Raw genomic sequence first — 13,230 nt, 5'->3', positions numbered from 1 at the left:
ATACATATGGAGTGAGAGAACTGCGTGCTGCTCAATTAAGCATCTGTGAACATAGAAGCATACATTCTAGAAAGGTGGACCTCCTCTGGAAATAACCTCTAAATTGTACCAGGATGTCCATATCACTGCACATCGAAGTTTGTCCCTAATATTGGGAAGTAGAGTATAAATATACGGTAACAATATAACAGAATTTCTGAGTCCTTTTTTCCTTATTAATTGACATTTCTAGCCAATCCATATGAAATAAATAAGAAATGCATGGCATAAGTAAAGGTAATGTTAAAGAGGTTGAGGATATCCATTGGGATAGAATAGTTTTCTTCCCAGCAGAAGCAATTTTAGCTATTAACATACGATGCCTCAGCAAGGGTTTGGTCTGGTCGTGAGTTAGGTAGATGTCCCACAGTGCCCATTCAGGAGAAACAATAATCGATATACCAAAACATCTCTAATATATATGTGAATTATGGACCAAAACTTTCTAACTTCTGAACAATTCCACATACAATGATAGAGGTCAGCTTCAGACGCATGACACTTAAAACAGAATCAGTGGAAAACCCCATCAAAAAATGTAACTTAGGTGTGTAATACGCAAGATGTAAGAGTTTATAGTGCATTTCTGTGTAGGAGGCAGAAACCAAGATCTTGTCAAGGTGAGTAAAGGCAGTGAGAATGGTTTTAAGTGTAATGTTGGGAGTCTGCACATTTTTGAGTGATCAGATGTTGTTCCACTGCCAATTTTAATATGTTATCCAATTCCTTCTTGACAATAGAGTGGGGTCAGAATCTAATTTTTTATATACAGATGTTTCTGTCAATTGTGTGTAAATTTCTTTTTTATGGAATTCTGTATCTAAAACAACAATGCCCCCGCCTTTGTCGGCGGGACGAATTACAATGTCTTGGTATTGGCTGAGATTTTTTAAAGCCACTTTTTGATTTTTCGTAAGGTTAGAACCCCGTGGTTTATAGGATTTTTCTTGTTCATATATATGGTTCTCCATTACCCTAGAAAAACTTTTAATTTACATATTATGGAAAGGCGGATCGAAATTAGATTGTGACTTAATTGGTTCTACAGCAATAGATGTTTTTTTTATTGGGATTATTTTTGCAAAAAAATTCTCTCAGTCTAATATTCCGACTGAATTTATAAAGTTCTACTTTATTCTCAAAACTGTTATGAGGTTGCGAGGGTACTAACCTTGCTGTGGGGGTTAATTTTTATTTGTGACATGTGGGGTGGCTGGAGTGACCCGTGTAGTGGGAGGGAGTGTGTGAGAAGGTGGTTGGGCTGGAGAGGCCCGGGGAGAGAGGGGGGGCTGGAGTGGCACATGAGGGTCTTCTGGAGTGACATATCAGGGGCTGGAGTGACACATGAGGGGCTGCTGAAGTGACACATGGGGGGCTGCTGAAGTGACAAATGGGCTGCAGTGACACATGAGAGGCTGCTGAAGTGACGCATGGACAGGCTGGAGTGACAACAGGGGGAGTTGGATTGCATTATGTGGATCCGTTTTTGTTTATTCTAATGTATTTTATGTGGATGTAGATTTTTCAGTGTATTTTATGTGGATCTGGTTTTTTCAATGTTTTTTTTATATTGTTCTGGCTTTTTCTTTCCATTTAATAGTTACCTCCATTATGATTGTGTGCATGCGCTTTTACATGCTTCTACAAAAATCATTACAGGGACGTGACCTAGATGACTACGCCTTTTTTGCACATGCGCCTTCGGCGTGCTCATGATCTCGGCTCTTTGACATACCTACAGATATTTTTGGGCTCTTTGCCTCTGACTGGTTGGCCAACCCTGTCGTAGGGAGTAACAACTGGGGCTGATGCTGATAGTTCCCAGCTGGTGAAAGGGAGCACCTTACAGATAGGGTACGTTTATTCTTCTATGTAACCCTTAAGAAAATACAATGAAACGTTGGTCCAAAGGATTCTGAAAGAAATCCCCACATTTTTAGCCAAAAATAGAGATTTGCATTTTTTTCCCGCCTGGTCTGGGATGGAGAAAACGTATCTCCAATTTGTTTTCGCCTGTTTTTTTATCGAAAAATGTCCTTTTTCGCCACTAATTGAATACGGCCCTAGGTCTCCCTGCTATTTTTGTTAATGTTTATGGATATTCGCTTTGTCTGCAAACTTTTAAATATCTTTTCTAAAGGTGCCCACACATATAGCGACATTTTACACGATCTGGCCGATTTCGACGAATCGTGACGACGAATCGGGTAAAAAAAGTACAAATCGCGAGTTTATACTCACGAGCACGATGCCGATGCGCGTCCCCGCTTGTCGTACATCGCATCTTCTGATCTGCCGTGCTGTAGGGCAGATTAGCCAATCTGGGATACAATGCATTGGCTGCAAGATAGATCTTTAGTCAGATTGGACATTTTTAACTCCAAATCGTGATCACGACGGCAAGGGAGCTCCCGTGAAAGTTCATGAGGAAATTGGCCATAAAATCGTATCGTGAGGACATCGGTATGTGTGTGGGTACCTTAACACAAATTGAGATTTAGTAGCGGGGACCAGTGTTCAGAAGTGTATCCTCCAGGTCACAGGTTCTCAAACTCGGTCCCCAGACCCAGTGCGTGAATACTAGGTCTCCTCACAGATATATAATAATTAGCTCCACCTGTTGATTTTTAAAAAAAATGTGTCAGTGAGTAATGAATACACCTGTGCACCTGCTGGGAAGACCTGAAAAACATGACCCGTGTGGGGCCCTGAGGATAGAGTTTGAGAACCACTGTTCCAAGTAATCCATGGCTTTGTATCATGGGCACTGCCTTCAGTGTAACATTGCTACTATCTATTCTCCGAGAGCTTTCCTTTCATCTGTCATTACACTGAATTTCCTATTTCTCCGTGAGGTTTTACAGCAAATACAATATTCCTCCATCCATGTTTTATATCATCTCTCTATACGCCCTATTTCTTACTGTGACGGGTAAGGTCTTACTCCTGCAATAGAATAAAATGTGACCATTCTTTGTAGCTGTTAAATTATTGACATTGGCAAAGTAACATCTCCTTTATTTTTAATTCATTCTATGTATTATTAATCTCTTCTCATAGTGAACACTGGGCCTAATTCAGACCCACTCGCGAGCGCTGAGTGCTCGCAAGCGGGTTGTTAGCCCAGTGTGCATGCGCACGACCCGGATAGCGACGGGCAAGCCGTCGCTATAGATCTCGCTACAAAGGGGGCGTGCTGTCGATGGTGACAGCACGCCCCCTTTGGTGGGCGTGCCAGGGGCATGGCTGTCCAATCGGAGGCGTTCCCATGGGAACGCCTAGCGTCTGGGGCCGGCCCCACTGACATCACAAGTGATGTCAGTGGGAGTGCTTTCGGCTCTGATAGAGCCGAAAGCACTCCAGGGCTTGCGGCAACGAGACCCTACCACAAGGGTCTTGTCGCAAGCCCGATGGTCGCGATGGTCTTGACCATCGCGACCATCTTTTTGGACGCTCGCTATAGCTGTGGGTGGTCACCCACAGCTATACGAGCGGCCAGGAGGCCGCTAAAAAAAAAACAGAGGGAGCGCTCTGTCAGAGCGTCCGGCTCTGAATCAGGGCCACTGTTACATTTAGGCTGGGATGTAATGCAGGATTTTACTCATACTATTATTGGACATTTGGATTTCCTAGAAGATTTTGTTATATTACTATTGTATGCATATGATCCAGAAATGTATGTCATAGGAAATAATATTTTGGGAATCAATTCTTAAAATAACTAAACATGTAATTTTGAATAGTTTTTATTATTTACAGGAAAACCAGCGATCTGTTTATCAAGGTGAATTTATTTTTTATGTAACTCTCCAATTAATGCCATATGTTAAGGAATTATATTTTACTAGTATTTTGTGTCCGTCATTATTCGCCTGTTCACTAGTTGTTTGGTCTCTTTCTTCTGATCTCCCTCCTTTTATTTCTTTTATCTTCTCTCCACACCCCCTCTTCCTCCTGTTTTTCCTCTTTTCTTCCCCTTACGAGTTCTATCCTTCCTTCCTTCCTGGTTCCACCTTGTTCTGTTCTTTTCCCCTTTTATATATTACCTGTTCGTCCCAACCATCCACCTGTCTCCTCTTTTTTTTTTTTCCTCACCCATTTCTTCCAAGTCTCTCTTTTTCCTTTTACTCCATCCAGATATGGCCAAGACCTAATTATTCTCCTGTCTCTTCCAATGTCACTAGCCCTCTCCCTTCCTCTGTTTTCCAAGCATACGCAGTTCCCTTCAGTGGCGTAGCCAACTTTCATGCGATCCCTGTCATTCTGGTCATTCGTCCACATCTCCCTGCTTTCCCTCCACTTCGTCCATCAGGAGTTATAAGTAGTTTGTTCCCTTCTAGCTCAAGGCTCCTCCCTCTTTAGCAGTGTTGTCACATACCTTTTCTTTTGTCATGAAAATCAGGAAAAGCAGCAGGTTTCATGGCCCAACAGGAAAATTAAATCTTATAAAAAAACAAGAAAATTGGCCACCACTGTTCATGCACCGTGAAGTTGGAGTCATCCAGACAAAGAAGGAAGGATAGAGGGGTCTGGGGGTGGGGTAAGTTGGACGTAGGAGGTGGAGCCTGTGACTATCTCTGAGTGTCTATAAATAGAACAGCCTGCTTTACGCTGGTGGTGCCAATTGGGAGAAAGCAGGCCAGTAATGGCTGCTGCCTTATTATCATTATATGTCCTGTAACTCTAAAAACAAGGATCCGGTCAGAATGTCAACATGGACTTTAGGTCGATAAGCAATATGTTGACATGTTCATAATGTCAACATTTACCATGTTGACTCCAGAATGTAATCATCAGAATGCCGGCATACAGTTTCTTGCTTATTTTCAGAATAAAGGCTAAACTAAGCAAAAAACTGTATGCCGACAATTTTGCGTTGACACGTCCACATTGTAACGATGTCGACATATTGCTCATCGACCTAAAGTCTATGTAGACATACAGAATCTGTTGACTCTTTATAGCACACCCCTAAAAACAAACTGCAAAAAGAAAGGATTTCATACAGGGATCTTCGTTTTGTACCATAGTGTTGTAATAAAAAAAAAATATGGACGAGAAGAAAAAAAAAAAATTAATTTTACGATTCTGACCAGGAAAAATAACATGTCTTGACGGAGAATCCTGAGATATCAAAGTGGAACTTCTAAGTTTTGAGTCTTCAGATTGTAGACTGCAGTAGCTGTGAGGATCGGGCATCTTGTCTGATACGCTGACTGTGGTGGCAGCAGGCGTCGTTAGCAGGGATTTGCGCACCATTGGCTCCTGCTGTGCATGATGGAGATAGGACAATTTACAGAATTAGATTGTAGATGAGCTATATGGTGTTTACGTGGATATTTACAATTTTCTGATTTTATTGCTGATATTTTGTCTATTTTTAAATGTTCTTCACTACAATTATTTTAGCTGATCAGAGATCAGCTTCATGCAGTTTATTCTGCACAATGCTGTGTGGAGCGATTTTACTTTATTTAAATATTTTAAACCCAAACGTATGATTCTATGTTTCATTGACTAAAGTCTGTTTGCATTATTGAAACCACTGTTACTATAATAAATTGGATGGTTAAACTGTGGCTAGAGTGTGTTTCGTTCTGTCGTTTTACTGTCATGGGACAAGTTTGTGGACATTTTCTAGTGTTTTACATTGTATGTATATATATATATATATATATATATATATATATATTTTATATATACATATTTTATATATACATATATACACACACACACACAAATATACAGTGCATCCGGAAAGTATTCACAACGCTTCACTTTTTCCACATTTTGTTATGTTACAGCCTTATTCCAAAATGGAATAAATAAATTTTTTGTCCTCAAAATTCTACACAAATACCCCATAATGACAACGTGTAAAAAGTTTTTTTTTTTAGGTTTTTGCACATTTAATTAAAAAAAAAAAAAAAAAACACTAAGAAATCACATGTACATAAGTATTCACAGCCTTTGCCATGAAGCTCAAAATTGAGCTCAGGTGCATCCGGTTTCCACTGATCATCCTTGAGATGTTCCTACAGCTTAATTGGAGTCCACCTGTGGTAAATTCAGTTGACTGGACATGATTTTGAAAGACATACACCTGTCTATATAAGGTCCCACACTTGACAGTGCATGTCAGAGCACAAACCAAGCATGAAGTTCAAGGAATTGTCTGTAGACCTCCGAGACAGGATTGTCTCAAGGCACAAATCTGGGGAAGGGTACAGAAATATATCTGCTGCTTTGAAGGTCCCAATGAGCACAGTGGCCTCCATCATCCATAAATGAAAGAAGTTCGGAACCACCAGGACTCTTCCTAGAGTTGGCCGGCCGTCTAATCTGAGCGATCGGGGGAGAAGGGCCCTAGTCAAGGAAATGAATAAGAACCCTATAGTCACTCTGTCAGAGCTACAGCATTCCTCTGTGGCTAGAGGAGAACCTTCCAGAAGGACAACCATCTGCAGCAATCCACCAATCAGGCCTGTATGGTAGAGTGGCCAGACAGAAGCCACTCCTTAATAAAAAGCACATGGCAGCCCGCCTGGAGTTTGCCAAAATGCACCTGAAGGACTCTCAGACCATGATGAGACAAAGATTGAACTCTTTGGTGTGAATGCCAGGCGTTATGTTTGGAGGAAACCAGGCACCGCTCATCACCAGGCCAATACCATCCCTACAGTGAAGCATGGTGGTGGCAGCATCATGCTGTGGGGATGTTTTTCAGCGGCAGGAACTGGGAGACACGTCAGGATAGAAGGAAAGATGAATGCAGCAATGTACATAGACATCCTGGATGAAAACCTGCTCCAGAGTGCTCTTGACCTCAGACTGGGGCGACGGTTCATCTTTCAGCAGGACAATGACCCTAAGCACACAGCCAAGATATCAAAGGAGTGGCTTCAGGACAACTCTGTGAATGTCCTTGAGTGGCCCAGTCAGAGCCCAGATATGAATCCAATTGAACATCTCTGGAGAGATCTGAAAATGGCTGTGCACCGAGGCTTCCCATCCAACCTGATGGAGCTTGAGAGGTGCTGCAAAGAGGAATGGGCGAAACTGCCCAAAGATAGCTGTGCCAAGCTTGTGCCATCATATTCAAAAAGACTTGAGGCTGTAATTGCTACCTAAAGGTGCATCAACAAAGTATTGAGCAAAGGTTGTGAATACTTATGAACATGTGATTTCTTAGTTGTTGTTTTTTCTATTATTATTAAATTTGCAAAAAAAAAAAAAAAAAACATCGCAAAAAAACTTTACACATTGTCATTATGGGGTATTGTGTGTAGAATTTTGAGGACAAAAATGAATTTATTCCATTTTGGAATAAGGCTGTAACATAACAAAATGTGGAAAAACTTTCCAGATGCACTGTATATTATATATATTTTGATCTCATAATATATAGTGCCTTGCAGTGGGATGTGGTCAAAATGCCGACGGCCGGGAAGCTGTCTGACTAAATCCCGGCATCTAAATCTCAACGCGGGACTAAAGATAGGTGTCAAAATCCCGACGCCCGTCTAGATCCCGACGCCGGAATCTAGACAGATGGCATCCCGAACGAAGGTAAGTCGGGCAGTGTTAGCGCTTAGACGTGGGGGGGAGGGTTTGGTAACCCCCGGGGGGACTTAGTCATCACCGGGGGAGGTTAGGGTCAGGCGCCAGTAAGGGAGGGTTAGGGTACTTACCAGCCCCTGTCAGTGTCTTGACAGTTCATGCTTCCAGCGTCAGCATTTAGTCAGCCGGCATTACATACCAATTCCCTCATGGACTTCATGATTTTTTTTTTTTAGGTTCTTAACCTTCCTAATAACTTGTAAACAGAGGGCCAAATGCATAAAAGATATTAATACATAAAAAAGGAGAGTTATGGTTAAACTTACCCTTGTTAACTGTTTCTTCAAAGTCAATAGGGTCCACAGGGGAGATAATGGGGGTGTAGGCGGGACTTGGAGGACCAGACACCAACAGCAAAACTTTTCAATCCCAGGATGCTCCAGCCCTCTCCCTATACCCTGCCCACAGCCTGAGGGCAACTCAGTTTCGTTGGTGTCCGGCAGGAGCTGGGACTCACGGCAGCCATATTGTGCATTCAGGTCTCAGTTTTGTTAACAAGCCCAAGGCCCTGTGGACCCTATGGACTTCGAAAAAAGAGTTAACAAGGGCAAGTTTTACCATAACTCTCCTTTTCTTCTTCAGGGTCCATAGGGCTCCACAGGAGAGACAATGGGGAGACAAAGCAGTTCAAGGGCGGGAGGGAATGCTCCTGAGCTGAGAGGAGAACCCTTCGCCCGAAAGGAAGCATCCTGAGAGGCAAATGTATCAAAGGCATAAAACCTAAGAAAGGTGTGGACAGAAGACCACATGGCCGCCTTGCATAGCTGTTCAGCAGAGGCGACACGCCGGGCTGCCCACGAGGGACCCACAGAGCGAGTAGAATGAGCAGATACTGTAGGCGGCACAGGAAGGCCAGTCTGAGTGTAATACAAGTCTTAATAATGCAAATATAAAGCACCTGGTGTTTTTGAGCTGCTTCCGTGCTTATTATAAATAGGAAGTAGGAAATATTTAATGTCGGGGAAGAGCTTTGTGTATTGACTTACGGGTTATGTGTAAAATGTAATTGTATTAATATGTAACGCAAAAGGAGAATTGGCAGTGTCACTGTGTACCAAAGTGATCCTTATACTGATTGAATGATGGATAGAACCTTTAAAAACCTCATGTAACGTAATGTGATTGTAGGCAATATATGCGATACTTAAAGAAAAAAAATAAATTGTATATTATAAAATGAAATAAAATAAAAATAACATTGATCACTTAAAAAAATCGAAACAAATCAAAATAAATAGACAAAAGAAATAATGATACGAGATAAACGTGAGTTAGCAGCAATATAAATGTTAATGCTCTTTTTTGGGTAATTGAGTGCCTGCTGGTGTGGTGCAATGCCGCAGGTAACTTTCCATATCTTACCCTTATCCTCTTTGAAGGTTTCAGAGCTGTTGCCGCTTGCCACGAATTCCCCCTAAATCCGTTGGCTGTTAGAATTTATTTCCCGGCGTACGTGTCCTGCCGTGGATAAACAGCGTGAGGCTGTGTTCAGTCTTCTGTGCGGTGGTTTAGGCAGGCTCGCAATTAGCTGGGCTTTAATTCCTGTGGTCTTCTGGCATTTAGCACTGAGATTGGACCAGTCGGTAGTAGCACAGTTAAGTAATAGGCTCCAACGCGTTTCATCCGTGTAATGGACTTTGTCAAGGAAGCCAGGTTGTTCTCTGCCCTTCCCGAATATAACCTTAGATTTGTTCTAATTGGTTCACAGGGTCATTGCACAGCTGGTCTCTAATTGATTAGGTGAATGATTCACTTTATTTTCAAAAATGTATAACTATAAAAACACTTAATTGCTGCTACATATAAAAAGCATTTTAAGATGGAGTTAAAAATAAAGTTTAAAATAATAAAATTGGAAATATTAAAAGTAAAAAATATAAAACTATAAAATAAAAAAAGTAGAGATATAAAAAAAGTTGTCAAGGTTAATAGACTAGATATGATGTGAAAATTACAGGAAATATAAAATTATATGTACAAATATATGGATGTATAAAATGATATCATGTATATGTAGGAATATGAACAATAAGTATGAGTCATGAAATTAAGTATTTACTCCTTTGTATGATTAAATAAATCTTGTGAGTGGCAGTAGTTATTATGTGATCAGGATCATGATGGAAACTGAGATATAGAATATATTTATATAAAGCAAGTATCTTAGAGGGTAGTATTCTTAAGTTTTTATTATGTTTTTTTTTCAGGAAGGGACTGAGGGCCTGATTCAGACCCGTTCGCTAAGCTGCGGACGCACGCTATGGGCGATCACACATTTGCGCATGTGTATGCGCGTCAAAGTATGCATGCGCAAACCAGACACTGCGTCGGGAAATCATGCGCTCATAGTACACAGACTGGGCACTACTTTGAGTGACAGCGCCGTTTGTGGGTGGTAACAGGGGAAGGTGCTTGTGACGGGGCGGTGGTAGTGCAAACACAGGCGTATCTGGCCGTCAAAATGGAGTTTTATGGATGTGCATAATTAGCAAAGATGCATCATTGTACACGTCACTTGGTTGTTTTTCAGCCTGCAGTGATCGCAGTGCTTGCGGCGGGGTAAGGTCTACCTCAAGCGCTGCGTGCAGCTCCGATGGCTCTCGATGGTTCCGATTGTCCATACACTTCCTGGAGATGATGTTTGTTGAGAGAAAAGTGGGCATCTTTATACCGGCGTGCGTTCGCTCAGCCGTCGCTCTCTAAGACATAGAGGGCGTCCATTCACCAGACAGTGGGATCGCTGCATTTGCATACCCGGCCCCTTTTAGCTGCATGAGAGCGCAGCTTAGCATCCGGGTCTGAATGAGCTCCTCAGTTCAAAATCCAAGTTAAGGCCCTCTTGATGCAGGGTTTTCATTTCATAAATCCAGTTGGTTTCTCTTCTTAACAACTGTTCTATATAATATCCACCTCTCCAATTTTACTCAACTTTTTGCATGGCCATAAACGTTAGTCCCATGGGGTTGCTGTTGTGGTATGTATGGAAATGGTCCTAGATGCTGTGTGTTCTTAGTGCCTTTTTGAGGTTATTGATATATTCACTTATAAGGGTTTTCAGTTTTCTGTTTGTGCGACCCACGTATTGTAGACCGCAGTTGCATTGTAGCAGATAGATCACTCCTTCCAAATTGCATGTCAGGTTTTCTTTAACTGTGTATTCTCTGTTGGTAACGTTTGATTGGAACTTGGTGATTGCTTTAGTGGATACTGGGCCTGATTCAGAGCTGCTCGCTCTGAATCAGGGCCGGGCGTTTTTTTTTTTTTGGTGCGGCCTCTTGGCTGCTCGCATAGCTGTGGGTGACCACCCACAGCTATTGCGAGCGGCCAGGATGATGGTCGCGATGGTCAAGACCATCGCGACCATCGGGCTTGCGACGAGACCCTTGTGGTAGGGTCTCGTGGCCGCAAGCCCCAGAAGCTCTCCACTGACATCACTTTTGATGTCAGTGGGGCCGCCCCCAAACGGCAGGCGTTGGGAACGCCTCCGTTTGGGCAGCCACACCCCCCCCGTCCGGCCCGCCCACCAAAGGGGGCGAGCTGTCACTCAACATCGACAGCTCACCCCCTTTGGTGCGAGACCCGGAGCGACGGATTGCCCGTCGCTAGCCGGGTCTCGCGCATGCGCACGACGGAGCCGGCTCCGTCGTGCGCATGCGCTGTGGGCCACCATTGACCCGGTTGCGAGCGCTCCGCGCTTGCGACCGGGTCTGAATCAGGCCCACTGTTTCTAAATTTGTGCATCCCTTGCATTTGTTGCAATGATAAAATCCTTGGTTACTTTTGTTTCCTTAAGGTGCCTATGCACTAGAAGACAGGCAAAAGACTGCACGAATACGACATTGTAACTGTGCTGTCGTTTGTTAGACTGTGATGAGCCTGCACTGAACGAGTAGTCGTTCAGTGCAGGCACAATCAATTATCTGCAAACATGCTGAACCTGACGTTATAGTCAGGTTGACCAGCATGTTTGCACGATGATAGATGTTTAAAAGACCAATTTTTTAAACAATCTGCAAATGATTTTCAAACGATTATCGAACTATATTATTATCATTCAATTGCTCATTTTAATCGTCTAGTAGATAGGCACCTTTAAAGTGGAATGTAGTTTGAATTCAAAGAAGTTTGCAGAGTACCAGCCCTCCTATAAATCATGACTGGCTTTGCTGGAATGGTTTCTTCCAAAAGAGGATCTGTTTTTAAGATGTTCCAGTGTCTTTTTAGGATGTTTTCTAAAGGCTTCATGTTACTGTTATATTTAGTAATTAATGGTATCTGAGGTGTACTTTTGCTTCCTCTTTCCTTATATTTAATGAGATCATCCCTATTTTTCTTTTTTTCTATTATCCATAGCCAGGATAATAGAGCAAAGGGTTTCCATACGAAACCTGGGCACCCTGATAAACTTGTTCAAAGAGTTGAGGATAGGCCGATGAGACCGGTTGGGCTTCTGAACTAGAAAAGGGTAGAATAATAGCCATTTCCTCGCTGTGAGGAGGGAACCGGAATTATTACTCCTGAGAGCAGTAATGACTGAATGGCCTTTTAGAGCAGCAGGGCCTTGCTTGCGTCCGATGGAGGTCCTGTGCAAAAGAACTGCTGGGGGGGGGGGATCGTCTCAGGAAGGAGAGATCATATCCGTGGGAGAACACTTTCTCTTACCACAGCGTCTGATGTGGTCCGATGCCTGCACTGGCCAAATTGAAGAGGTCGGCCTCTCACCCTGGAAGCTCCCAGGGGGAGGCCTGCCCTGTCAGGCTGAATGCTTGTCCTCAGATTTTTTTAGGTGGATGTCTAGTAGCCCAGATGCACTTGGTCCTAGGCTTGGAGGCCTTAGTTGATGCCTTGGAAAGGACTGACCTTTAGCTTTTCCATAAGGACAAAAGGATGACATCCGAGGCTTTGCATTATATGCAGAGGGCAGGGACACAGTCTTGGAAGCTGCCATGGTAGTCACAATGTTGTCCAATTCTGTGCCAAACAGGATTTCCCCAGAATAAGGCAGAGACTCCAAAGCCTTTTTAGAGTCCGAATCTGCCTTCCATGAGTGGAGCCAAACAATACGGTGGGCTACTACAGAAGTAGCAGAGCCGTATCCATAGCAGCTTCATCCAAATAGGAAGCTGCAGCTCTAATGTGAGATATGTAGGACAGCTGTTCCCTCGAAGCATCAGAGGGAAATGTCTCTTCTAGGGCCTCTGCCCAACTCTCAATGGCTTTTGCCACCCAGACCATAAGCCCTAGCAGAACGAGTAATAGCTCCTGTAAGACAGTATAGAGATTTTAGACAGGTTTCCATCCTTCTATCCATAGTCTCGTTCAAGGAGGTTGCAGTATGGATAGGTAAGGTAGCATTCTTGACCAGACGTATCACGTGGGAATCCACTGCTGGGGGACCTTCCCATTTAGTGCAATCAATAGCTGGAAGAGGGTAAAAGGAACTTAAACGTTTAGGCAGCTGAAATCTTTTACTGGGCATATTCCATGCCTCACTCATATGAACAGATAGCTGATCAGAGTGTGGAAACTCTGGTAAAACGACCTTTTGTTGTTTAAAGAGTGGCTGTTTTG

The sequence above is a fragment of the Taudactylus pleione genome, unplaced genomic scaffold, assembly GCF_031769625.1.
Source record: "Taudactylus pleione unplaced genomic scaffold, aTauple2 ptg000522l, whole genome shotgun sequence".
NCBI lineage: Eukaryota > Metazoa > Chordata > Amphibia > Anura > Myobatrachidae > Taudactylus > Taudactylus pleione.
The sequence above is the reverse complement of the archived record's forward strand: the minus strand, read 5'-3'. Positions refer to the sequence as shown.